Source organism: Protopterus annectens, chromosome 16.part0, assembly GCF_019279795.1.
Source record: "Protopterus annectens isolate FY-2018-M chromosome 16.part0, PAN1.0, whole genome shotgun sequence".
Lineage (NCBI taxonomy): Eukaryota > Metazoa > Chordata > Ceratodontiformes > Protopteridae > Protopterus > Protopterus annectens.
The window spans coordinates 776,147,357-776,173,858 of record NC_056750.1 but is presented as its reverse complement, the minus strand read 5'-3'; positions in this window follow the sequence as shown (position 1 = coordinate 776,173,858).

Below are 26,502 nucleotides of genomic sequence, written 5' to 3'. Positions count from 1 at the left end.
CACTTGTTGCAGTTTAGAAAGGAAACTAGTTCTTCCCTCACAAGTATGTGTAATGTTGCAAAGTTAATTCCTAGAGGTGATGAGTGGATCTACATTGCTTCATCAGTGTGTATTGATTCACATTCATATCATGATTTGATATAACACTGAAAAACTATAAAAAACCATTCCATCAAAAACATCCTCAAATAGTTATGAAAGGGGGCAAACCCTGCTGTATGCCTGTACACCCTATCTCAAAATTAGCTAATTCAAAATCAGACAAGTCATTCAGTATCAGAAAATACTTGGCTACTTGTCTCAGGGAACTACATCGACTCAATCTGAGGTTGCAGAACAATGGGGGAAGAACAAATGTCTTACCCCTAATGTTAGCCTGCCTACATAAAAAAGGCAACTTTTCACTTGCCTCTTTTTTTCGTAGTTTAACAGCAACATATTTTGATAAATGACACTCCCAATTACATTTTTTTCGGTGAAATGACTTGAGCTAACATGGCTCTGTGAAATTATCGACTTCCTACTGAATTCGGTCAGAAGTAATTTCCTTATATGGACTTTAGCTTGCTAATTTGTTTAAAAAATAAAATAAGTAAAATCCACTAGGTACACAGTATAACAAAGTGCTTTTCGTCTAGTCCTTGACTAGACTTCATCAGATACAATGTGTACAACTCCAATACCTTAAGTACTTCTTATTGCTGATTAGTCAATAAACAATTAATGAGTAGTTAACAAATAAAATAAAATGAATCTTCTTTTGGCTTTTCCCGGTTAGAGGTCGCCACAGCAGAACTCTGGTCCGCTAAGGATTGGCAGTAGATTTCTACGTACCAGGTTGCCAGCCCTGACGCACAACCTTCAATGAAGGTACACCCATTCACGCATGTCTCCCCACAGAAGACACTCTAGCTGAGAATCAAACAGGACAACGTCTTACTGTGAGGTGACAATGCTACCGCAGCACCACCACCGCCCAATAAATAAAATAAAATGATTAATTGGTTCTACCAGCACAATAACTCACCTCCCAAATACTTTTTAAATATAAACTGTTGTATTATTGTGCTGGTAGAAGGATTTCAAGGACTAGATGAAAAGCGCTTCATTATACTGTGTACCTAGTGGATTTTACTTTTTTTATTCTTGGATTGAAAGGTCTGTGGTGTGATTAGTTCCGGGCGTGTTTCTTTCTTACTTAGCTTACTTTTGCCGGTTTGAGTTTGCTAATTTGTTTCTCAGTAGTATAAGTGGTGCAACAGGTAGCCCACTCATCTTTGGTGCAAAAGGCTGTGGATTCTATTTCCACTTTGGGTAGATTGCTGTCAAAGTAGTGCAGCAAAGGAGTATCCTTCAGATGAGATGTTAAACTAATACAACATTTTTGGTGGTAGCTCAGGTGGATGTAAAAGATCCCACAAGTACCTATTGAAATGAGTAGGTGTCTTTTATATACAAAAATACCTCTTATTTATAAAATATTTACAGATATTTGTGAGTGCATAAATGTATATATATGTATATATACAGATACGTGCATACATGCATGCAAATCTGTTTACACAATCATACTCAATTTTTATCCATTTTAGACCTCTCCATTCCCTTTTCCATAGCCACCACGTGATTTTACTTAATGTTGTTGCTAAAATCAGTGTACCATTAAACATAATTCATTTTATTCTTTCATTTTATTATAACCCATATAACATAAAATAAGTTTTTATCTATTCTTTTAACATATTTGTTACTTATATTCTTATAATATCCATATTTAATCATATCCTTGTTTATTTTATTCACATCTTTATTATTTAAAAAAATATTCTTTACATAGTTTTCCCCATAACTTTATTACTCTTTTACATTTCTAAGATATATGTTCTGTAGATTCTTCTTGTTGACAATATAAATATAGTCTACTACTTTTCTTCTTATATGGCATATTTCCTTTTACTGGCAATTTATCTATTACCGGTCCCCACAAATAATCTTGGCATTCTACTTTCTGATTACACCATTTTCTTATTTTTATAGCTTTAATTTTTTCATCAGTAGATTTTCATATGGTTTTTACATAGTGGCGTTTTATTATTACATTGTTATACCATACTTTTCTTTCTTTTTCCATATCATTAGTTTTTATTTACCACAAAGTTATTTTTGTTGGTAATATTTTATTTTCTTATTTATACACTCTTTTTCTCTTTTACTGGTTTTTACCATACCCCAAAATATATCATACTTATATTTATACAGTTTTACTACTAATCTCTCATCTTTTTCATTTATCCATTTTAACACTTTGTTCATATTTAATGGAGCAGCATTTACCATTGGGTTAATTAACCCTAAACCTCTTTCATTTACATAAAAAATTCCTCTTTTTACAGGGTTTTATCTAGAACCTCATATACATTAAAAAACTATCCGCAATAATTCCTTTTCAAATACTATTGGCAACATAAAGACACTTGCTAATTATGCTATTCTTTCCATCACTACTGAATTTATCAAATAAGTCTTTTTCTGATTGATAATTTATATGTTCTCAAGAAAAGACAGTTTTGTTTTATTTTTTTCTATTTTCTATTATTTTCCCATTAAATTCTACTTACATTTTTATTCCCAAATTTTCTACATAACACAGAAATTTCATTAATTGTAAAATATATACCATGATCTTTGCTACATCACCTAAACCTTTACTTTTCTCTTTATTTAAATCCGTCCCTATCATCTCTAGACACTCATTTGTGCAAATTATTACTCTTTTTATCCAAAGTTTGATTTTTGCAATTATTAAAATGTTACCTGCATATGTTAACAGAACTGGAATTGTTAACCCTTCAGATGTTATATACCCTGCCGCCTTCATTTTGTAATTTATTTCACATACTGTCACATTCATAACTAATGCAAAGAGTATACACCTCATTGGGCATTCCTGTCTTACACCAGTCTTCATATGCACCTTTTGGCTTAACCAGTCATTTACAGGTATTTTACTTTATTGTTGCTATATGGTGATATATATAATTTTCTAACTTTTTCTAGTTTTTTTTATTTTAAACATTCATACATTTCATATTATTTACATATTCACATATTTCAATTTATATGAATAACATCACTCAACATATCAACTTCATTTTAAGTATCCCCTCCACCCTTTTTCCCCACAACCAAAACGATATTTTCTCCAATATTTTTGTCAATGCCCATTTTTCATTGTATTTGATCTCATTAAGTCTCTTGTTCCATATTGTCCATGTTACATAAAATATAACTCTGTTCATTTTCTTTGCTTCTTCTTGAGATCTTGTTCCATAATAACCATATACTATAATGTCCATATTTAACATTTCAGATTTCAAGTAATTTTTAACCAAATCATGTTTACATATTTCTTTCCACAACTCTTGAATTCTTTCACATTTTAAAAATACGTATTCTGTAGTTTCAAACTCTTTACACTTATTGCATAGTCTATCCTGTTTATTTTTATATGCCGTGTTTGTGTTTACTGGTAATTTACCTATGGACAACCTCCACAAAAAATCATTACATTCTTTAATTATTTTATCATTTCTACATTTTTATTTATTTATTTAACAGTTGTTTATCAGGATAGTCCGACTGGGTAACAGGTGTCCATTTTCAGTGGAGTCCTGGGAAGAAAAGCTCCACAAAGTTACAAATTTAATAATAATTTAGAAAAAGTGATTTAACAATAGCTAGAATTGATTATAAATATTTAAGAGATCCTTGAGTAAGGGTAACATTGATTAACAAAAATTAAGAAAACATCTTTGAGTAAGGTTAACAGATGAGCAAAAGGCAAGGTTGCATAAGCATATGATCACAGTACATTTTGTATATCCATTTGATTTCAGAGAAATAAAAAAAAAAAATAGTAGTTATTTATACTATGTACAAATCTGCATAGATAGATTATAAATAGGGTTCTTCATGGTCAGCCATGAAGTATAGGCTGGATGAGGTGGGTTCAGGAAAGGTCATTACAGTTACATATATGGTTTATAGAGGTGTGATTTGAGGAGCTTTTTGAACGTGGTAGTGTGGTTTTGTAGCCTAAGGCCTGGGGGTAGAGTGTTCCATATTTTAGCAACTTCATAAGGGAATACAGATATCCCTGAGCTGTTTTTACATGGAATGACTTCAATTAGGGCTTTGTTACTGGAGCATAGTTCCCTGTTGGTGTTATAGAAGATTAGAAGGCCTGTTAGTGCAGGGGTTTTATCAGGGCGATATAGTATTTGATGGGCTAAGTTGAGTTGGTGGAAGTGAAGTAAGTTTGGGAATTCTAGCCAGTGAAGTTTATGAAGGGATTGGCAGTGATGAGAGTATAATTTAGTGTTGGTTGCAAACCTAGCTATTTTATTGTAGCAAGCTAAAAGTTTGTTCAGGTCAATTTTATTTAGATTTGTTAGTACTGGGGATGCGTAGAGTAGGGTTGGTAAGAGATGAGTCTTGGCTATGGCAGTTCTGGATTTGGAGGTTAAGAATTTGTTGCTATGATAGAGAGATTCTAGTGTTTTGTGTACTCTGGAGATGGGTAGGGATATGTGTTGATTGTATTTAAGTTGGTGGTCAATTGTGAGACCTAGCAGTGTGGCCTCAGAAACAGGTGTTATGAGGGTTTTGTTGGCCGCGAGAATTAAGAAGGTCTCATTTGTTTTTATTGGGTGGAATAGCATTAGTTGTGTTTTATTAGGGTTAAGTATTAGCTGAGAGTTCTTTAGCCAGTTTTCCATTTCTAAGAATGATTCTTGGGCTAAGATTTGTAGGAGATGGATGCTGGGTGCAGAGCAGATAAGGGTAGTATCATCTGCATATTGAACTATATCAGCTTTTGTGGTAGCTAAACGGAGTTTGTTTGTAAAGCTATTGAAGAGAAGGGGGCCAAGTATTGATCCCTCAGGTACACCACATTTGACTGGGAGAGGGGGGGATAGGGAGTTGAGCCACTTAACAGATTGAGAGCAGTTGTCTAGGTAGCTACTGAACAATTGTATGGTAAGGATATTGAGATTAAGTTTGCACAGAAAGGATAGGAGTTTGTTGTGGGAAACTGTGTTGAATGCTTTGGATAGGTGTAGGAAGGTGACGGAGACAAGTTTGGTATGAGTTTATGGTATTGTTGAAGTTAATTAGGGCAGTGGTGGTGCTATGGCCAGGTCAAAATTCATGCTGAGTTTTAGAGAGTAGGTGGGAGAGGAGTTGGTAGTGGATACATCTTTCTAGAATCTTTGATAGGCATGAAAGGATTGCAATGGGGTGGTAGTTGGAGAGGTCGGTGGAAGGGCAATCCTTGTGGAGGAGGATGATTTAGGAGGTTTTTCGTAAGGATGTGATGTAGTGTTCTGTAATGGATCTGTTTATTAGTATTGAGATTGGGTAAGTGATGACGTTAGATGGAAATTGGAGGTATTCAGCTGGGAGTTTTTCTACAGCTAGGGTAGTTGGTTTAAATTTTGCTAAGAGTTTTTGGATGGTTAATATAGATACTGGTTTGAGTGAGAACAGGGTGGTGTTTGATTGGGCTTTGGGGGTTGGGGGTGTGGTGTTTGATTGGGCTTTGAGGGTTGTTGGAGGAGTGGTGGTTAGGGTTGTGTCATTTAAGAGCTTCAGTATGGAGGAGGTGAAGTAGTTGTTGAAGTTGGAGGCTATGTCAAGGTTAGTGCCTTCTATATTTGGTGGCGATGTGATTCCAGGTTGGAGGATGTTTTTGACTGTAGCCCAGAATTTCTGTACATTGTTGCTATATTTTCTTTGTAGCATTATAAAGTGATTTTATTTGTCTGTCTTAACCTGTTTTTTTTGCTTTATTTCTAAGTTCTAGGAAGGCTTGTCTAGTTGTGGGTGTTTTGTGTTGTTGCCAGGATTTCCATGCTTTGTCCCTGTATTTTAGTAGGATTTTTGTGTTTTTTTGTAACCAGGGGACATGATTACTTCGTATTCTAATTGTTTTGATTGGGGCTAGCTGGTTTAGGATATTTAGGAATGTGGAGTTAAAGTATTCTACTGCCTTGTCCAGTGGGAGGGTTTTGGTGGGTGTCCAGTTACAGGAATTTAAGGCTTCTGTGAATAGATATGAGGGGAAGTTTTTGCGAAAACGGGTTTGAAGTAGAGAGGGTGGGTTGCTACATTTAAGTTTGTGTCGAAGGATAAAGGTTGGGTTATGGTCACTAAGAGAATTGGGTAATGTGCCCATTGATGGGCAATGTTGGGCTGATTAGTGAGGGTCCAATCTAAAGTAGATTCCCTTTTTGTTGTTTTGTATGCGTTGTGTGTTTGAATGATTTGGGTAAAGTTATATAGGCTGATGAGGTTGATGGGTGTTGGGGAGTGGATAGAGTTCCAGTCTATGTTTACATCCCCTAGCACTATGATTTCATGTGGGAAGGATTGGGAAGCCCACTGGAGTATTGATTCTAGGGTGTTTACATTGTCACCTGGTAGAATGCAAATGCCGAGTAAGTTTAGTTGTTTGTGCTGGTTTAGGAGGAGTGTAGCGAGTATTGTCACAGCATTTTTGAAGTTTGTGGATTCTTTTTGTAAGAGTTGGATCTTTAGGTTAGACTTGTAAAGTAGGGCAATGACACCACCTCTTTTGTGTGTTCTGTCTGCCCTTAGGATGTTATAGCCAGGTGGGGTTACAGTGTTGTCTTTGATATGGGGTTTAAGCCATGTTTCTGTTATCTATCCAGTCATTCATAACTTGTATAAATACCATTTTTTGCCAGTCTTCCATTTCTGTTGTATTCAATCCCATCTAATCCAGTGGCTGAATTTATGTTAATATCTTTCATAGTCTAATTAAACTCATTTATATTTATTTTTCTCTAAATATTCATTATCTTCCTTATTAACCATCTCACCATTATACATTTGTTCTATGCACACTTTTCTTTTGCCGTATAATTCTAGTACATAGCTCTTAATTATGTCATATATTCCTTCTTGCTTCTTAACGTTTCCCTTCTTTATTTTTTTTAATTCTCTTCTTATTTTCTTTCATTATTTTACATAAATATGGTGCTACTTCCTCTTTTTTCCATTATAAGCAATATTTTTGCTTGTATATCAAATTATTAATCTTGTCTTGATTTCTTTTATATATTTCTCTTTCTTTTTCATATAATATTCTAGCCTTTTCTACTAAACCATCAAAATTTCTTTACTTAATACTCTGTATTCCATTTTTCTCTTTTCCTCTTCTAAAAATACCTTTTTATATTTCATTTTAAATTGCATGTACCAAATAGTCCAATTTTCATAGAAAGGTTTCATACTAATATGTTGATTCCATAATTCTCTTTGCTCTTTTCTCTCTCCTATATCTAATTCATTTTCATTAATTCTTTTTATTCCTTTTCCTATGTTAATATATTCCTCATTCTCATGACTTTTTATCCATATAGCCACATGATCAGAAAATCCAGTATATTGTATTCCTTGATGAGTAATTTTTATACTTTCTGATATTAAGAAGTAATCAATTTCTATCTCAATTTCATTCCTTTTATAGGTCCAGTGTTTATTCTCCCATATTTTAATTATCCACTCCTCATAATTTCTGTAACTATTTTAACATCACAGTCCTTTTTATTCCTTAAGTTACATTTAAAGTCACCTGCCATTATTATATTCATATTCACACAAACATAATTATGTATACTTTTAAACATTGTTTCTCTCTATTTTTGTCACATATACATTTATTTATTTCAGTTTGATTACTGGGGAAGTCCACTGGGCCAGTGGTGTGCCCATTTTCGGTGGAGACCCGGGGAGAAAAGCTCCAATAAGCAATATGGTTACAAAGGTTACATAATGCAATGGTAAGTATATACATATATGGATACAAAGGTTACATAATGCAATGGTAAATACATATATGCAATCAGGTACAGGTGGATAAATTGACATTGGAATACAGTTTTGACATAGGTAGCACAGTTTGTAGGTATTTACATTCAGGGCAATAAGTTTAGACTGACTGGACAATAAGCATCAGTGAATTACTTGATATTTACAATATATACAATACTTGGAGTCAAGAGAGAGAAGATGCTTAGTCTGAGAATAGAAAAAGAGGTAATAGTGCAGAGAAGAGCAGGAGTATGGCGAGCTCAAAGGGGAAATTCTTAAGAGTGTTATGTAGGGTGAAAGCAGGAGCATTTACATTTAGTGGATAGGTAAGAGAAAAGTAGGGTTTTGAAGGATTCAGAGCTAGTGTAGTCCTGAGTGAAGGAGGGAGAGAGTTCCATTTTTTGCCTATAGTGAAAGAGAGATGGAGTTGGTATGCAGGGTGTTTGGATTTGTGGACAGAGATTAAATTTTGGTGTTCAGATCTCAGAGATCTGGTTGGGATATAAGGGGGAAGGATGTTTGCTAAGGCTGGGCACTTATCTGGATAGAATATTAATTTGTGCGTGGCGGTTAGTTAGAAATCGTCTAGGAGGTTTGGAAGTTCCAGCCAGTTCAGAGATTGTAGGATTAGGCAAAAGTGAGTAGAGGTTTTGGATTTAGTTGCGAATTTGGAGATTTTATTATAGCAAGTTTCGAGTTTAGAGGTGTTGGAAGAAGATAGGTTAGTTAGTAGAGGGGCTCCATATAATAGAGAAGGGTAGGAGGTAGGTATTAGCAATAGTTTGCCTTACGGAGTTAGAGAGAAAGCGGTTATTTCTATAGAGCATGCCTAGCTTTTGATGGGTTTTCTTTATGTTTTGTTGGATGTGGATATCAAATTTAAGGTGTTCGTCTATGGTAATGCCGAGAAGTTTTGCAGAAGGGACCACTTCAGTGGCAGAGTTGCTTTGGCTAAGGACTTTGAAAGCATGTAAGGCTATAACCCTTTACACATGCTTTTTCCATCTCAAATTGACTACGGTTAGTCCCCCTAGTTCTATTATTGTTATATCTAATATCCTTATATTCTCTTTACACAATATACACATACCTGAACATGTTTCTTTACCTATGTTCCAAATAATAATACCATTCCAAAGCCTTTCTGTTTGTACCCTTTCATCTTCCTTTAGCAATCTAATGTTTTCTAACACTATTATTTGAGCATCTACAGCCACACAACAATATATAATTTTAATTCTCCTCTTAATATTTTTCATACTGTTCACATTTAAAGCTAAAATTTCACCTTTATAGAGCAGTTGTATAAATGATATTTTTATCCCTTACCTTTCTTAATTTCTCTTACCATTATATTTTTAAACTTTTTTTTCCTCTCCCTAACTCTCTTTCCTATTGATTTTGTATTGCCTTTTACTATATGCCACTCTGACTCTTCTTCACTTGTCTAATCTGTTTCTTGTTCTTTTTCTGTTTATCCTTCTCTTTAATTTTAAAAGCAACATGTACATTTTATTTGTGGTGTATCTTCCTGTACAGCATTCTCTTCTATAACTTCATTTACAGTTTCTTTTTTTATTTTCATTTTCTTGTGTCTCTATCTCACACTCTAACCATGATTGTCCTACATTGCCACATTATTTTACACTTTAATTCACATTTCTTTGTATTATGACCTGTCTGACCACATAAATAACATCTTTTTGTCACATTCATTAATTAAATGATCATTCTTTCCACAAAAACTAGCAGGTTTTAGGTTGTCATCTATATTTCACAAAACCTCTATTACCATGAACATTAATAATAGTAATAGGTATATGTATCACATTGTCATTTTCCATTTTTAAAATTACTCCACATTCCCATCCCCCAGTCCATAGACCTCTTTCATCTTATATTTTAGTAGTGTCCATCACTCCTTTACATATTGTCAACAAATGTTCTTTTAGTTCTTTTGCTTCCACTTCAGTTCTAAAATGAATCAAAACCCTTTTTTGTATGTCTAAAAAAGGTTGTACAACATATTCTGACTATGGAAAGTCTGTTTTCTTTTTTCATAGACCCCCCAAAAAATTTCCATAACCTGACCAGTTTCAAATATCAAGTCAGAAAATGTTTCTTTGTCAATTAAAATGAAAGCTCTTAGCTCTTCAGTTTTAACACCCAGCAGTGTTATAACATTGTCTCATACCTCTTACTGCCCAAACCTTCTTCCTTTTTACTGCTCACCCAAACAACAAATTTCTTCTTTGTTTACTTTATTTCCATCTCCTCTTTGGCCATGACTCTCACTCTTTCAGCATAAGTCTTTTTCTCTGGAACATTCTCTGGCACATTTTCTTTTTCTAGTTTCTCCATAATCTCACTCAAGGGTACTGCAGCTCCACTTTCTGCCTCACTTTATCTTCTCCTCCAGATAATCATCCTGCAACCCTCCCAACTGGAGGGTTGAAATAATACATTTCTCCATTGTTTCTGTCTATTCAAACAGATTTTTCTGGAAAATTTTTTCCAAATCCATTTCCATTCCTGCATTCAATTCAGTTTCCTTCTCGACCTTGTCTCCATTTGAAAGCAAAATTTTCTCTGCTCCCAAATCATTTATGAACATTTCTGGTAGCGATTCTGCCATTTCTCCTTCATTTTTGATTTCACTTTGACTTACAGCTTCCATGTTTTCTCCCTGTTTCTCTGGGCCACCTCCGCGCATGGACTCGAAACAGGAAGATTGATGCATCACACTCAAATGCTTCCCTCCTACGCCGAAGAGTAGGGGAAGTTCCCCAATGCCATGCCAATTTTTCTCTAGTAGTATAAATACCACCTCAGAGCTCCCCTGAAAAGAGAGTACTAGCCTAATGAGACTAACTTGGTCAACAAAAGGATAAATACATTTTTTATTGGGATCCATTTTGCTGGGCAACACAGAGCTGCACAACAGGTGTCCTGTTGTGAACGTTGTGCTTTACTGTGTTTGACCAAACTGCTGCTCCCTTGACCACCATGGAAGTGAATCTTTTTGTATTTTTCTATTTATTGTTTTTACTGTGAATAGATTTGCTGCAATTATTGTACTTAAACTAAGTTGCTAGAGAGAGAAGTTGTCTATGCCCTGGGAGAGACTCTCTCGGGGAAGTAACATTTTTACTAATTGACTGGCTAGCTTTCCTTGACATTTAGATTGTGAGTCCTACATACCCCTGAGCTACAGTTTTCTGGAGTACACAGAGCTGCACATAACACAGCAGTGGGGAGCAGTTCCCATCCATAGACACAAGCCTCTTCAAGCTAACTCTTGGCACTGCTTTAGGATTCCCTATTTTTACTCTGTCTTTGGATATCAAGCTTTAACAATTCCTTGTTTCCACTCACTTCACTATTGAACTGACCCCAACAAATTCCCTTAATGTCAGGGAAGGTATTCATACTTTATAGCTATTATCTCAGGCCAGCTTATCAATTTGAGATATTTACTTGTGAAAAAAACTAATAATCTAGTCTGGCCACCATGGAAGACAAACCAACCTGTGTCCCTTTTGTAGCCAGCTTTGTTGCCAGATGCTCACAGACAACAAACTCTTACATGAGAAACATGACATGGCTTGCGAGAGGTATAAGTATCTTCTGAACACAGTGTCAGCCTGGTCACTTACAAAGATGTCTCGTGAGCACCTTACAGCATTAACTTCATTTAAATTGCATGTCTTATAGTAAAACATAACAGTTGTAGATAAACTAACCGTCAAACCTGACAAACACTCTACTCCAGGATTTCAAAATATATATAATTACAAGTTGATAGGAATGGAGTGTGACAGGAAAAACCAAAGATATTCAAAGTTATCGATAAAATCACTCTTTATTCACAGTGGTCCAGACAGATAAGCGCTTTCACTAAATAGCATCATCAGATCTTAAAAAGTCTCTGCCCAAAACTGAATCTTTATATATACAAGTTTGAAAATCTTGTACCCATTCAGACCTTAAAGTCAATTAGCTGCCTTAAAGTAATATTACCTTTATAACAAATATCTTAACAGTGTGTACGCGAAATTATTATATTAATAAAAGTTCTCATAAGAATTCTCATAAAAATTATTGACATATTACAAAAAATAAAAAGTAATAATACATGATAAAAATATATCTACTATAAGAGCTTTCATGTCTACTTCTCCTATATGAAATGATAAAGTAAAAAGGTTTCTGCTTGAACAAATGTGTAACATGAATATGTAAGAAAGCGCTATATACTACTCACTAGTTGGATAAACAAACCTATTACAAAAAGTATAAATGCTTATGTATGTACTAAGAACCCATAAACACACCAAAACATAAAACATCTTTGTAAAGAAATCCATATGCAACTACAAGAGTGGATGGCTAATAAGAGAATGTTACTCAATGTTTAATATTCCTACGTCTGCGTAATACTGGTTTGATGGATGCCCTTTCATTCAGACCCATGCCTCCATCTGCTCTTAATTTTATTATCCAATTCCCTTCTCTACATTCCATGTGATTCCTAATATCACCTTCACGCACACTGGGGGTTATAACTTCCAAGGCTCTGAACAGGAATTTATGTTTATTTAATTTTGTTATAAAGGTAATATTACTTTAAGGCAGCTAATTGACTTTAAGGTCTGATTGGGTACAAGATTTTCAAACTTGTATATATAAAGATTTAGTTTTGGGCAGAGACTTTTTAAGATCTGATGATGCTATTTATCTGTCTGGACCACTGTGAATAAAGAGTGATTTTATCGATAAATTTGAATATCTTTGTTTTTTCCTGTCACACTCCATTCCTATCAACTTGTAATTATAGTAAACATGTTAGTTGTTCTTGTATGTGCTAAAGATACTAAACTAAAAAGATGCATTTTTTTTCTCTTTTTTATAAAAATGAACAAGCACAGCAATCTGTGTAGTTCCAACCTCACCACCAGGAGTGTTGAGGAAAAAAAATAACAGAGAAACTAGTGGTCTTAAAACTTCATTGGTGAGCTCAGTCACAGTATTTTCCAAAAATTATGAAACCCATGTAGTGTTCCAAAGCAACAAGCCTTTATTTGTCATAGACAAGCAATCCTCAGTAACAAAAAAATCAGAAATATTTTAATTTAAAAAATATCAACTTTTATATACTTAAAAGTAGGTGTGGAAAATATACATATTGTTTAATTTTACACCAGCCTATGCAAGGCAAACAATAGAAACAGGGCCATAAAGTGCATTTTAGAAAAACAAGTACCCACCCCCACACAGTACTACTGATTAGATCAAATTAAATCCTAGTTAAGGAAAATATTAGCTATCTATTTGCAACCCACATTCCAAAATCAGGTATTAAGAAAAGCATAACGTACACATTAAAAGACTATTAACTAAAATCGCTTTCAGCTACCTAATGCAATAAAACATTCATTGGGTATGTGACAAGAACTAAAATAAAAAAAAAAACACTTACCTGTCTAACCATAAGCATAATCTGACTAGAACACTATAAATATAAAAATAGGACTGTCCAATACTATCATCTAGTAAATATCCATCCATGTGTATTAGTGTGCATAGAAAACTAAGTAATTAATGGCTCAGAAAAAATGTCGGTGCTTTGCAAAAAAAAAAAAAAAAAACTGCACATGCTGCCTCTAGGCATCTGCTTTACTGGTTTAGCCCGGTTCAGCCCTTCACCTCTCTCCTCTCTCAAGTAATCAGAGGTTACATAATCACCTACCTGACCAGCCATTTTCAAATTAACCAGTGCATCAGGTCCCAGTCGGTTAAGGTATGTTCACATACTTATGTATTTAATTCTTGTTTTGTTATCTGAGAGCAATGTACTAACTGTTTACTGCATTTACTCGCAAACTGAAACCGTGATGAATTAAGGCATGTTTATTGGTACTGGCTGCTACGAATTACTCGCAAACTGCTGTTGATATTGTATTCATTTATTGTCGTTTGCATTGACTTAGTGGTCTGTCCTGGGTAGTGTAGCATTGATAAGGGACAGAAATAATGAACAAGTAGTGTAGCATTGATAAGAGACAGAAATAATGAATATTAACTGAGCCCTTAAGGCAGATATATAGGAAAGAGTGTTGCTGTTTGCTAATACTAAAAGGTGCACGTGGACTTGTTTGATAATCATGTATGCTGAATGTTTGAATGGTTAACTCTGTTCTTTGTGTAGTACTAATAATCACATCCCCTCTCTAGGTGTTCCTACCTCACCTCCCCCTGAAAGGCTTGTAAAAGCATATAGGGTCATTCTGGGAATAACAACAATTACAGAAGGCTTTCCCCACCACGGAACTTGTTTTAATAAGGTGTTCCTACCTCACCTCCTCCTGAAAGGCTTGTGAAAGCATATAGGGTCATTCCGGGAATAACGACAAGTACGGAAGAGTTTCCCCACCACAGAACTTGTTTTAATAAGGTCAATATCCACTAAAATACCTTGCCACCTGTAAACCTAACAAACTGGGTCGAAAAAAGCACTGTTAAATGTCCCCATAACTCCCGCTTGTAATCTGTTTATTGCATTTTTTGCATTAGGTTGGAAGGGTTAGACTTTCCTGTAGCCTTCTTTCTTCCTTAATTAAGGTAAAAACAGTGTGCTTTCTACTGTTCAACAGATGAGCGCAGTGTGCTCTGCACCTCCAAACAGTACATTTCTCAATGAACTAAGTGAAACAAGTGTGCGACAAAAGGGAATTGGAAAACAGCCTCTCTGCATTGTAAATTGAGAAGCAGGCAGGGAACTGTGACGTTTTTAATAGTAGGGCCTAGGAACATAGTATTGGCCATATAAAAAGAAACAAAAAAGCATGCTTGTAACTCATTTAAAAGTAGGGCTTAGGAACAGAGTATTGGGCATATAAAAAGAAACAAAAAAGCATGCTTGTAACTCATACCTGCACATGCTGCCTATAGGCATCTCCTTTACTAGTTTAGCCCCACTCCGCTCGCTTTGCGCCCCACCCTGCCCCCATATCCTACCTGGCCCTGGTAGTACTACATTTATAGTACCACTGGCACGCCCCTTAATTAGCTAACCAACTACACGTGCTCCTAGAACCCAGCAAACTCCTAGCACAATAATACACCCTCTATCCACCCCACTATCCATATTAACCCACCCATAGCTATTATATTCTCTCTAATCTTTTATCCACCACATACACTCAATACAGACCCTACCCTAGAAATGTACTAAGACTACAACTAAAATACTAATGCTGCTACCCTTAGTACCCCTGCCATTCATTCCTTATCACCTAAGCTCCTATGAATATGTACAGCATCTTGAAATCCAATACCCAACTCTCGAACAGACACCAACCCAGCATTTAATAAGTTTATCCACCACATAACCACCCCCTCTCCTAATTCCTCTCCCCACAATTACTATCACCCGACTAAATTACCACTACAGTAGCTTAAAAACCAAAAGCTACGAAAAAATCATAAACAAATTTTTAAGACTCACAAGCAACTTAAAAATGAATCTTATGAAGGATGGAAACATCCAGCCCAACCCTGGCCCATCCACAACAGTAGACCCAAGCACTCCAGCTAACAACCCAACGTGTACTACCCAAATTGGTAGACTTCCAAACTCATTTCTGGTCTGTCATCTCAACATCAGAAGCCTAAACAACAAGATCCATAGCCTACATGGACTCTTAACTGTTCAGTCCCCTGATATCCTCTGCCTCACAGAAACCTGGCTAAAACCAGTAACCAAAGATAATGAAATAACTCCCCCACATTACAACATCCTTAGACTGGACCGGGTCGCCAGGAATGGTGGCAGGGTAGCCGTAATATACAAGTCTACACTAACAATAACAATTGACACTTAACAGCCACCCCAGTTTGGCAATGCAGAAATTCTCATCACCAAACTAATAATAAACAGAAATAAATGCAGCTACATTGTCTGCATTTATATTCCACCCAGCAAGAATGATAATACTCTAGAAAATATCTTACATTGGCTAGCTTCTAACTATTCCCAGGAACCATTGTCTTAGGGGACTTTAACATTGATTGGAACACCTGTTCCTCCACCCATTTAAACCTCCATGGGTTTACTCAGATCATTGCCACCCCCACCAGATTTAGCAAAAATAGAGTCAAAGATAGTATCCTTGATTGGATGCTTATTAACAGCCACCCCCAAAAGTACAAGTCAGGTACATTATCCGATGATCTAAGTGATCACTGCCTTACCTATATTATTAGGCTCAAAGCCGACATTCCCAACCAGCCCATCTACAAAACTATAAGAAACGTCAGGAACTTTAACCTTGACAACTTCCAAAATGAACTCAAAGCATGTAATTGGAATGTCTTGAAACGACTCCCATTACAAAAAGCAGTTGAGTACTTCAGTACCAGATTTCTGGCTATCCTTAACCACCATGCTCCTACCTGTACCATCCGTGTAAAAGCCACAGTTACACCGTGGCTATCTAAAGAAACAAAAAACAAAATGAAATTAAGAAACAACGCCTGGGCCAGGTGGCATGTTACCAAAGCCCCTATGGACCAAGTAAGATACCAGCAGCTAAGGAACCAGACCAAAAAAATCTGTCATTCTAGACAAAAAAAAATCACTACACCTTCCTACAACAAAAATATCAGCTAAAACCTAAAAAGTTCTGGGCTGGTATTAACAATCTTCTCCACCCAGGCCATTCCACCATTCCAACCCCATCAGTGGTCCTTGATAAATCCCCTGTAGAAATTGCAAACAGCTTCAGCTCTGGCACATCTAGCCCTGATCCACCCAGCACCCAACCCACCTTTGCCTTTCAAACCATACTTACCAACCTGATCCAGACCTTACTCAAAAAGCTAAAACCTACTACACTAGCTGCTGACCACCTTCCAGCTGAATATCTTCAAAAAGCAGCTGATGCCATACCACTTCCTATTTCTATTTTGATCAACAGATCCATCTCAGAAGGATCCATCCCAGCAATATGGAAAATATCACATGTTATACCTCTCCATAAAGGAGGAAGTTCCACATAATTATCTAAGTTTAGACCGATAGCCATTCTTTCACCATTAGCTAAAATCATGGAAAGATGCATACACAAACAAATCATGCACTTTCTTATTTAAAACGGAAAGCTCGCTGACTCTCAGCACGACTTTAGGCCATTCCACATTACCACCAAGGCTCTTCTATCTTTCTTTAATCTCATCAGTCTTCATCATAACAACAACAGACTATCTTCAGCACTCTTCCTAGATCTCTCAAAAGCTTTCGATATGGTCAACCTTCAGCTACTGCTTAATACCCTGCAAACCATCGGTTTAGACCAACATGCAATACAATGGTTTCACTCCTACATAAACGGTAGACAGCAGGCTGTCTTATGGCAGAGCAAGCTGCCACCCGAACTTCCTCTAAACCTAGGGTGTCTCACAAGGGTCCATACTAGGTCCCCTTCTTTTCTTTATCAATGATCTGCACACCACCATCCCAGGAGCCACCTGCATCCAATATGCAGATGACTCAGTGCTAATATGCTCCGCCTCCACTCCTACACAACTTCTAACCCTCACCCAGACCACTTTTAACATGGTAGAAACATGGCTAGCTAATCGCCGCCTGCTTCTAAATCCTAACAAAACCAAGCTACTACATTTCTCCCCTAACAGTAGAATTTCTCCTCCTTCCTTCAACATCAAATCTAGCATTGACACCATTATCTCCCCTGATGACCATACAAAGCTTCTAGGTGTAATAATAGACAACAACCTTAAATTTGATAAACATGTCAATCACACTATTAAGTCCATCAGCAAAAGACTTGACTCCCTGTACAGAGCCAAACCTTTCTTCACCACCCTAGCTAGGGTAGCTATTGCAAGATCACACCTCCTCTCTACCCTTATATATGCCTCCCCTGTACTCACCAACCTATCCAAAACTGATCTCAACAAATTATCAGGATGTTACAGTCATATAGCCAGATTTGCTACTGGCATGGCTTTTAGGACCCACCATTGCCAGAACCTCAAAGCACTGGGATGGCTAGAGTATCCTACCCTTCTACAGTTCAACCAGCTTATAGTAACACATAAAATACTCCATCAACCTGATAACACCCCTGCCGTCAAAAATATTCTCACCCCTCATAGTGCCCCAGGCCATTATGCTCAGCTGATAAACTAATGATACTGACCCAAAAATCCAACAACTCTGCAGACAATGCTATATTTGCCAACTCAACCCGTAAAATCTGGAATCTACTCCCTACTATCATTACCAAGGAAATTTCACTACCCGTATTTAAAAGAGAACTCAAAAAAATACCTCACATCTCATTGGCTGTGCTCCTGTTCTAAACCTGACTAACAACTTCACTAATATATGTCTTGCTACCCAACCTGTTGTTTAGCCAAGTATCTATGCCTCATAGCATTTGAATATCTAAGCATTGCGAATTATGAGATCTGATTGTATTATATGTTCACATTTTCTGATATGTCTTTGCCAATCAGATGTAAGTCTGCACATTGTGTATATTGATATCTGCCTGTATTCTTTGTCTATATTTTTCTAAACATGTCTGTCTGAGTTTATCACTCAGTGAGGTATGTACTGTCTCTTTTTTGGTATGTGCAGCTTTTCTCCCAGGCCTCCGCTGAAAATGGACATATATCCAGTCGGACTATCCCCGTCAACAAATGTAAAATAAAATACAAATAAATAAATGCCCCAAAACGTATTTATACAATGAAAACAGTGGATGAAGTCAACTAATAATGTATAAAATTGTGCAGGTGTGTGCATGAGTGTCCACCATTATGTTGCATGGGGGAATTATACGATTACTGCATGTAATAGTGGCATGAAAAAATGTGACTTCTGAATTTAACGTTTATATCTTTGGTGTGATGCAGTAAATCTAATGTTAAAGTAACTAAACATATATATATATATATATATATATATATATATATATATATATATATATATACACACACACACACACACACACAAACACACACACACACATTCTACACATCATTTTTATTTTTATTTAGTGTATTTTTAGTACATAAAAATATTTCCTCAAAAAATTCCCGAAAGAAAATTTACAGATTGTGTGGCAGCTTACGTAATTCAATACACTCTTAAAAGAGCAATAATAGTTAATTCCTGGTTTTCTGAATGCATTTAATTTCATCTGCCAGCATAATTCTTTTTCTCCAAAAACACAATTGATGTCCCTTTCAAGCTCATTCATCTCCACACAGTCCAGAATGATAAATTTAAAACCAGAAGAGTATCTGGAGTTTTCTAATCAGTGTTTGGATAAGACATTCCACTGGCATTTACATGTAATGTCAGAAAGATGACCTGAAATCCTCCTTTTCAGTTTATTCATAGTCTTACCATGTAAAATGCAGATTTAGTCAGTGCACATTGCCCTATATACAAATTCTTCAGTATTATAGTTACCACACACACGACCAGACATACAAATGGAGACCAACCTATGGCATCCAGTACCCCTTGGACTCCACAGATGGACATGAGAGAACATGGCAATCCTACCCAACCACAATACAACTCCAAGGGCTCATATCACCAGAGCCCAGTACACATAAACAGGAATGATCATCACAGTAATTAGAACTACAGCCAGAGATACAGCCAACAGAGGTTCCAGAGAGAAGAACCATCTGAACCCAAGGAGGGAAGACTAGAACAAGTGGAGGTGGAAGCATTCGACAGGGACGAGAGAGTTGAGTTCCCTTGGGAACAACTTCTACTCATCAGAGCCATGAGCCTGCAGATGGAATTAGCCCTCAGAACCTGGAGTCATTCAAAGAAAGCATGAACAGCACTTGAAGAAAAAGTGCTTAACAGAGGACTTACATGCATACCTCAGGGAAGGAGCAAAGAGACATAGACCATTGATGATATAAAAATGTATGTGAAGAAGTTGAATTTGAAACTTGTATTTCATGAGAAAAATAACATAGAGGAAGATAAACCCATCAAAGAAAAAATTAACAGACCCAGTAGTTTTTGCCCCAATGCATCCCACACTTGCAGCCTTTGAGACAAAATGCGAGCTTGACAAAAGAAAGAATTAAAAAAAAAAACACCAAAATGTACGTTTTATAATATTTCAAAGGATGAGATATTAACACTAAAGAATCTGAGCAATGATAGAACTAGATGAGTTAGGTATGAAGGCTGACAGGAGTGGGAGCATACTTGTTACAGATACTGACATTATATAATGAAAATAGAGAACATGCTGGCCGCACCTGAGTTTTGTTCTAAACATTCCTTTGAGGAAGTTAAAACTGCATATATAGAATGGAAAGATAAATTAACTACAATTCTTAATAAAAAAATGTATTAGTAAAATCTTTTTTGAGTATTTGAACACTCCTCACCCCAACTTACCTTGCTTTTTCGGGATTCCCAAACAACATAAGAATAGGGAAAATGCACCTTACAGACCTGTTATTGCAAGTGGAGGTTCCATATCCGAGGCCACTGCCATATACTTAGATTTTCTTCTTCAGCCACTTGCTGAAAAGAACTCATATTTTATTTTAGAGTCACTTGTTTTTTTTTTTTTCTTTCTTTAAGAAAAATAAAATAAGTGTATGTGAATGAACAAAGTATTTTGGTAACTAATGACATTGAAGTCCTTTACACAGTGTTACCATACATGTAGTGTATTGAAGCAGCTGCAGAGGCTTATATCAGAAATAACAGGGATACACAAGGGCAAACTGAATGATTGGGAAAGCTAATAAACTTTGTTGATGTACAATTTTTTTCACTTTCAATGTAAAGACTTACAAACAGATGAGGGGGATGGGCATGGGTGTGGCTATGGCCCTTATCCTGACCAATGTAGCCTTAGACAAATGGAAGGAGGAATTTGTATTGTAAAGTGAATACCGGAGTTTTATGATCAGCTACCTTTGCTTTATTGATGATGTATTCTTAGGCAAGTCGAGAAATCTAACCTCACTGAGTTTATCCAGTACATTAGTAACTCCACCTCCTTCCTGAAATTTACCACTTCCATCAGCTCAGTAAAGTTCCGTGATATGACTGCCAGTATTGATAAAGGCAGAGGAAAGTTAATTAGTACCTTATACAGGAAACAAGCAAGAGTGAGCTACTTACTTCGCAGAGAGAGTATATATCCAGTAAGAAGTAAGTGCAGTGTAATAAAATCACAAAGCTACAGATTAGCATGCATTACCATAGATTTGGCACTTTTTCTCTAAAATATGAATGATGTTGAAAATGATTTCTTAACCAGAGGATGTGAATCAAACATGTTACATATGATCCTGGATCCCATTAAAGATTCTAAAACTAACAAGTACCCTATGTGGAATAGGCCTTTTGGTAGAGTTATGCAACAAGAGCACCCTAACCCAAAAGAAGAGAAGAGAAAAGTAAGGACAATTGCATTCTAACTTGCACCTGGGATTTCAATACAATTAAAACCATTATTAAGGAGAGCTGGGCCATCCTCACTGACATTCGGCACCTTGTAGGGGTTTTAGGAGATCTCCATACTTTTGTATATAAAAAGAGCAGAATTATACATAGCTATGTGGAAAAGAAAAATAAGGAACCCCAGGATGACATGACCACTAAAATCTGTGGGCCACCTAACTACACTTTCTGTAAATACTTGATGGAGTGCGACTCATTTGAGTGCCCCATCTTAAAAGGATGGTGAAATCTTCAGCAGGTGGTAACTGTAATACTGAAAAAGTTGTATATAGGACCATATGTAATAACTGTCCTGTATATATATTTAGTTACTTTAACCTCTTTGATTAGATTTATTAAATAAAATAAACTCCACGTACAAAGAAAGCCAGGTATTTACCTGGTGAAAGTGCTTGATTTATTTCATTTTGTTGCTTAATAAAGCTGTTTTTTAGTTCTTTCGGTTTGGCCTTCTTTGTACGTGGAGTTTATTTTATTTGCTTTGCCTTGGTTCTTTGGGATTTACTTCTTGATTAGATTTATTGCATCACACCAGAGATTTAAACGGTGAATTCAAAACACATTTTTTCATGGTGCTATTACCATGTAGTATTGATATTATTCCCCCATTTACCATACTGGTGGAAGCTCATGCACACTCATCACATACCTGCACACTTTTATACATTACTAGTGTACTTCATCCACTGTTTTCTGCATTTTTGTGTGTTTTTTCTACTGGATTTCATTGTATAAACATGTTTTGGGGCATGACAGGGTTTTTTTTTTGCAAAGCACTGACATTTTTTCTGATCTGTTAATTACTTAGTTTTTTATGCACACTAATACACATGGATGATATTTACTAGATGATATTATTAGACAGATGTATTTTTATATTTATAGTGTTGTAGTTAGATTGTTTACGGTTAAATAGCTATGTTTTTTCTTGACTTTAGATCTTGTCACAGACCTGATGAAGGCTTTACTGCATTAGTTAGTCAAAAGTGATTTTAGTTAAAAGTTTTTTTATGTGTATGTTTTGCTTTTCTTAATACCCGAGTTTGGAATGTGGTTTGCAAATAGATAGGCAGTGTTTTCCTTAACTAGGATTTAGTTTGATCTACTAGGCGGTGTTTTCCTTAACTAGGATTTAGTTCGATCTAATCAGTAGTAGTGTGTGGGGGTTGGTGCTTGTTGTTCTAAAATGCACGTTTACAGCCCTGTTTATATTGTTTGTCTTGAATAGGCTGGTTTAAAATTAAACAATACATATATTGTCCACACCTACTTTTAAGTATGTAAAAACTAATATGTTTAACATTAAAATATTTCTGATTTTTTTTGTTACTGAAGATCACTTGTCTGTGACCAGTAAAGGTATGTTGCTTTGGAACACTACCTGGGTTCATGATTACATAGTCCCCAGAAGAGGCCAAGGTGTATATTGATGTCCTGAAAATTAGAGCAGTCCTCCTAGCTTTGCAGGGTTTCGTGATGCTCTGCCATTGGGACAATTGCTATTCATATGGACAATGATTGTAGTGTGGTATATCAACAAATTGGGATGAAGCAGATCTTATCCTCTATGTAGAGATCAGTGAGAGTATGGTAATGGGCGAGCTCTTCCAGCTGCTTTCTCATAGCAGCATGAATATTGGGGAAGGCCAGTGTGATTACAGACAAACTAAGTAGGCCCATTCTAATGACTCATGAGTGGTCTCTCAATTTCAGTGTGGTGGAAAGAGTTTTCCATTGATAGGGCCAACCATGCTGCAGTCTTTTTGCTTCTCTCCTTAGCAACAAATGCAGCAGTCTCTTCACCCTGTTCTCCCCACCAGGGGTGTCACCAAGAGATGCCCCCCCAGTCTCCTCTATGCTTACCCCCCATTACCTCTAATCCCCAGATTTCTACAGAAAGCGCATACCAATTGAAGAGCACTGTTATCCTCATTGCACCTTTCTGGCCTTGTCAAATTTATTTCCCCTTCTTATGGCTTCATCTTCTGCATCTGCTGTAGATACTGGATCTCAACCCAGGCCTCCTGTCTAACTCAACAGGGATGACTCATCCGGACATCATAGACCTCAAGCTGATTGCTTGCGCATGGTTTCTTCAGTTTCACTGATTGCTAGACAGCCCAGGCTTTCCTCCCAAAACCATCATATTTTATTATCTTCTCAAAAGGCTTCTACTAGGAAAATGTACAGAAGTAAATGGAAGAGTTTTGCTTTCTAGGCCCTTACGAGATATTTGCCTCATACCAACTGTACTTCAGTTTTTAGCTTCAAGTTTCAATGAAGGGGCTAGTTTTTCTACTATGAAGGTGCAGTTGGCTGCCATTTCAAACTGCCATCTTGTGAAAATAATTCTTCCTTAGCTTCTTTTAGAATATGAAAAGCCTTTCTCAAAGGCACATCTTGCTTAGGACTCCAATAAAGGATCCTACTTCTCCTTGGGATTTAACTATCCTACTTCAAGGTCTGAAGCAAGGCCCCTTTGAACCTTCAGCCAAGACAGACCTTAAGTTTTTGTCCCAAAAAATGTTTTTTTCTAGTTGCAATTACTTTAGCTAGATGAGTGTCTGAACACGAGGCTGTCCTCTCCAAGCCTCCTTACCTGGCTTTCCACAAAGACAGGGTTTCCTTATGGACCAACCCATCCTTTCTGCTTAAGGTAGGTTCTGAGTTGAATATTAACCAGGTCACTAACCTCCCAGTTTTCTTTGAAAATTTTTCTAATAAGAGAAAATACATGCTCCATCTTTTGGATGTGCACAGACAACTTCCATTCTATCTCCACTCGACCAAAGGTTTCAGGAAAACTGACCAATTGTTTGTATCCTTATCACCTAACAGATTGGGCATGGCAGTTGCTAAAGACGTCCTCTGGCCAAATGGTTAACTGATTGCATATCCTTTATCTATAGTTAAAGAGGGTTGTCTTTGCCGAAGACCCCTAAAGCTCATTCGACAAGGTCTAAGGTTGTCTCCTCAGCTTTTCGTCAAAAACATCTATAGATGGCATTTGTGCAGTTGCCACTTGGTCCAATACTCATAAATGTATTGCTTATTACAAATTGTATTTGGTTTCTTGGCACAGAGCTGCCTTTGGCTCTTCAGTACTCTGAAATATCCTACCATGAGGGTCACCCAAGGTTCATCTAGCTGGGGACGCTGTCCCATCAGTTGAGGAATGAATGAAAATGACAACATCAGATAAAAAAGGTATGTAATCACCATAATGATACATCTGTGTTGTCCATTTTCATTCTTCTTCAACTTCCTGCCCTCCTAATCCCCTTCCCTTTTTTCCTGAAGAGACCTAAGGGATAATAGTTGGGAACCCGTATTCCTGGTTTGAGCTCCAATTCTATCCTTTTCATCTATACCTTTTTAATTTCTTAGGTATTTTCCATGGTTTAATGGGGGTCTCAAACTCAATCTGAGTTATGTTAGGTTGGCAGGACATTATGGGTAAAGGGTGGAGCTCGAGATTTGGATCCACGGATTTTTGAAGAAGTGGCTGAGTCAGATCCGAAACCCATCAGTTGAGGAAGAATGAAAATAGACAACACAGATTTATCATTAGGGTGACAGCATACCTGGTTTTTACATCTGTAACAGCTAAACGAATGGCAAAAGTGTTGCCAGAATTAATAGGTAAGGCTCAGTCTTGTTTTGTGAAGGTGAGGCAAACATTTGACAACATTAACAAAACAATGATAATCCAAAGGGAAGCAGAATGTAAGAAAATATTGCTGTTGTTGGTGGGTCTTGTTGCAGAGTAAGCTGGGATTTTATGAGTAGGGCAATGGAAGCATTTGCATGTCCTGATACAATGATAAGGTTAATTAGGAGGATATATAAGGTATTTTAGCAAAAATCAAAGTGGAAGGGTTTCTGTTTGACAAGTTGTGTCTGATCACAGGAACCAGGTAGGGCGTCCTCTTTCCCCTTTGTTATTTGCACTACATTTAGAGTCATTGGCAAAGAAAATAAGGGACTCGGAAATTTAATGATTTAATTGGTATGGTATTCAAAAAAGTTGGCTTTATTTGCAGATGATATTATTTTGTACCTAATGGAACCAGAAAAGGACGTCTCAGTATTGTGGAACATTCTGAGCCAGTTCCATTTTTTGGCATATAAAATTAATGAAGATAAAACAAAGGCTATAGCTGCAAACTATGTACCCACATATGAATTGGTTCAGTGATACTGATATTTATGGCAACATGATAAAATAAAGTATTTAGCAGTATGAGTTAAATAATATTTTGTTATGGCAGTTAAGGATATGTGGGTGAGAGACTAAACAAAAGATAATATAAAAACTGAGAAACTGGAAGCTCTTGCCTATGGATGTGGACAGCAAGATACAAGCAGTAAAATGCTTTAGTCCCTTTAGTTTTATATCCAGGAAAGGCATATTTTTTTATCAACCAGAGGAGAAGTTGGGATAGTAATTAAGGAAGAGTTGAAGAATTTTATCTGGGAAGGGAAGAGAGCAAGAGTCAAGTTGGATAGGTTGAGAGCTAATAATTGGAGAAGTAAAGGTAATAGACTGGGAAGAGACCAGAAAGACATGTGGACTACAGGCTAGAGATTGTCTTCTCTATCAGGGATTAATATGAGAGTATAGACAAGGAGAAGAAGGTAGGGGAAATCTTAAATGAAAGATCTGCATTGATGGAGATTTTAATTGACTCTAGAACAGAAGCTGCTGTTGAAAAGGGATAATTAGTAGGCCATATAAACTATTATATGATAACTACAGGAATCAATCAGAGTAGGTCAGAAAAGATTAGGAAGAGAGAGTAAATACAAAATTCACAAAGAAACAATGGGATGACATATGTATTGCTCCCAAATATGCAACAAATTTGAGAAGATTTATGACTTTTGCCTGGAAGTGTTTGCATAGGTACTTTTATTCCCCAAGCAGACACCAAAGAATTTTTCCTCAGGTAGATGGCAAATGTTTGAGGTGGATTAGGGAAGAAATGTAGTCTGTCAGGAATACTGGGTGAGCAAATGAGTGTAACTAAGGAAATGATTTTTATGAGCTGGGATAC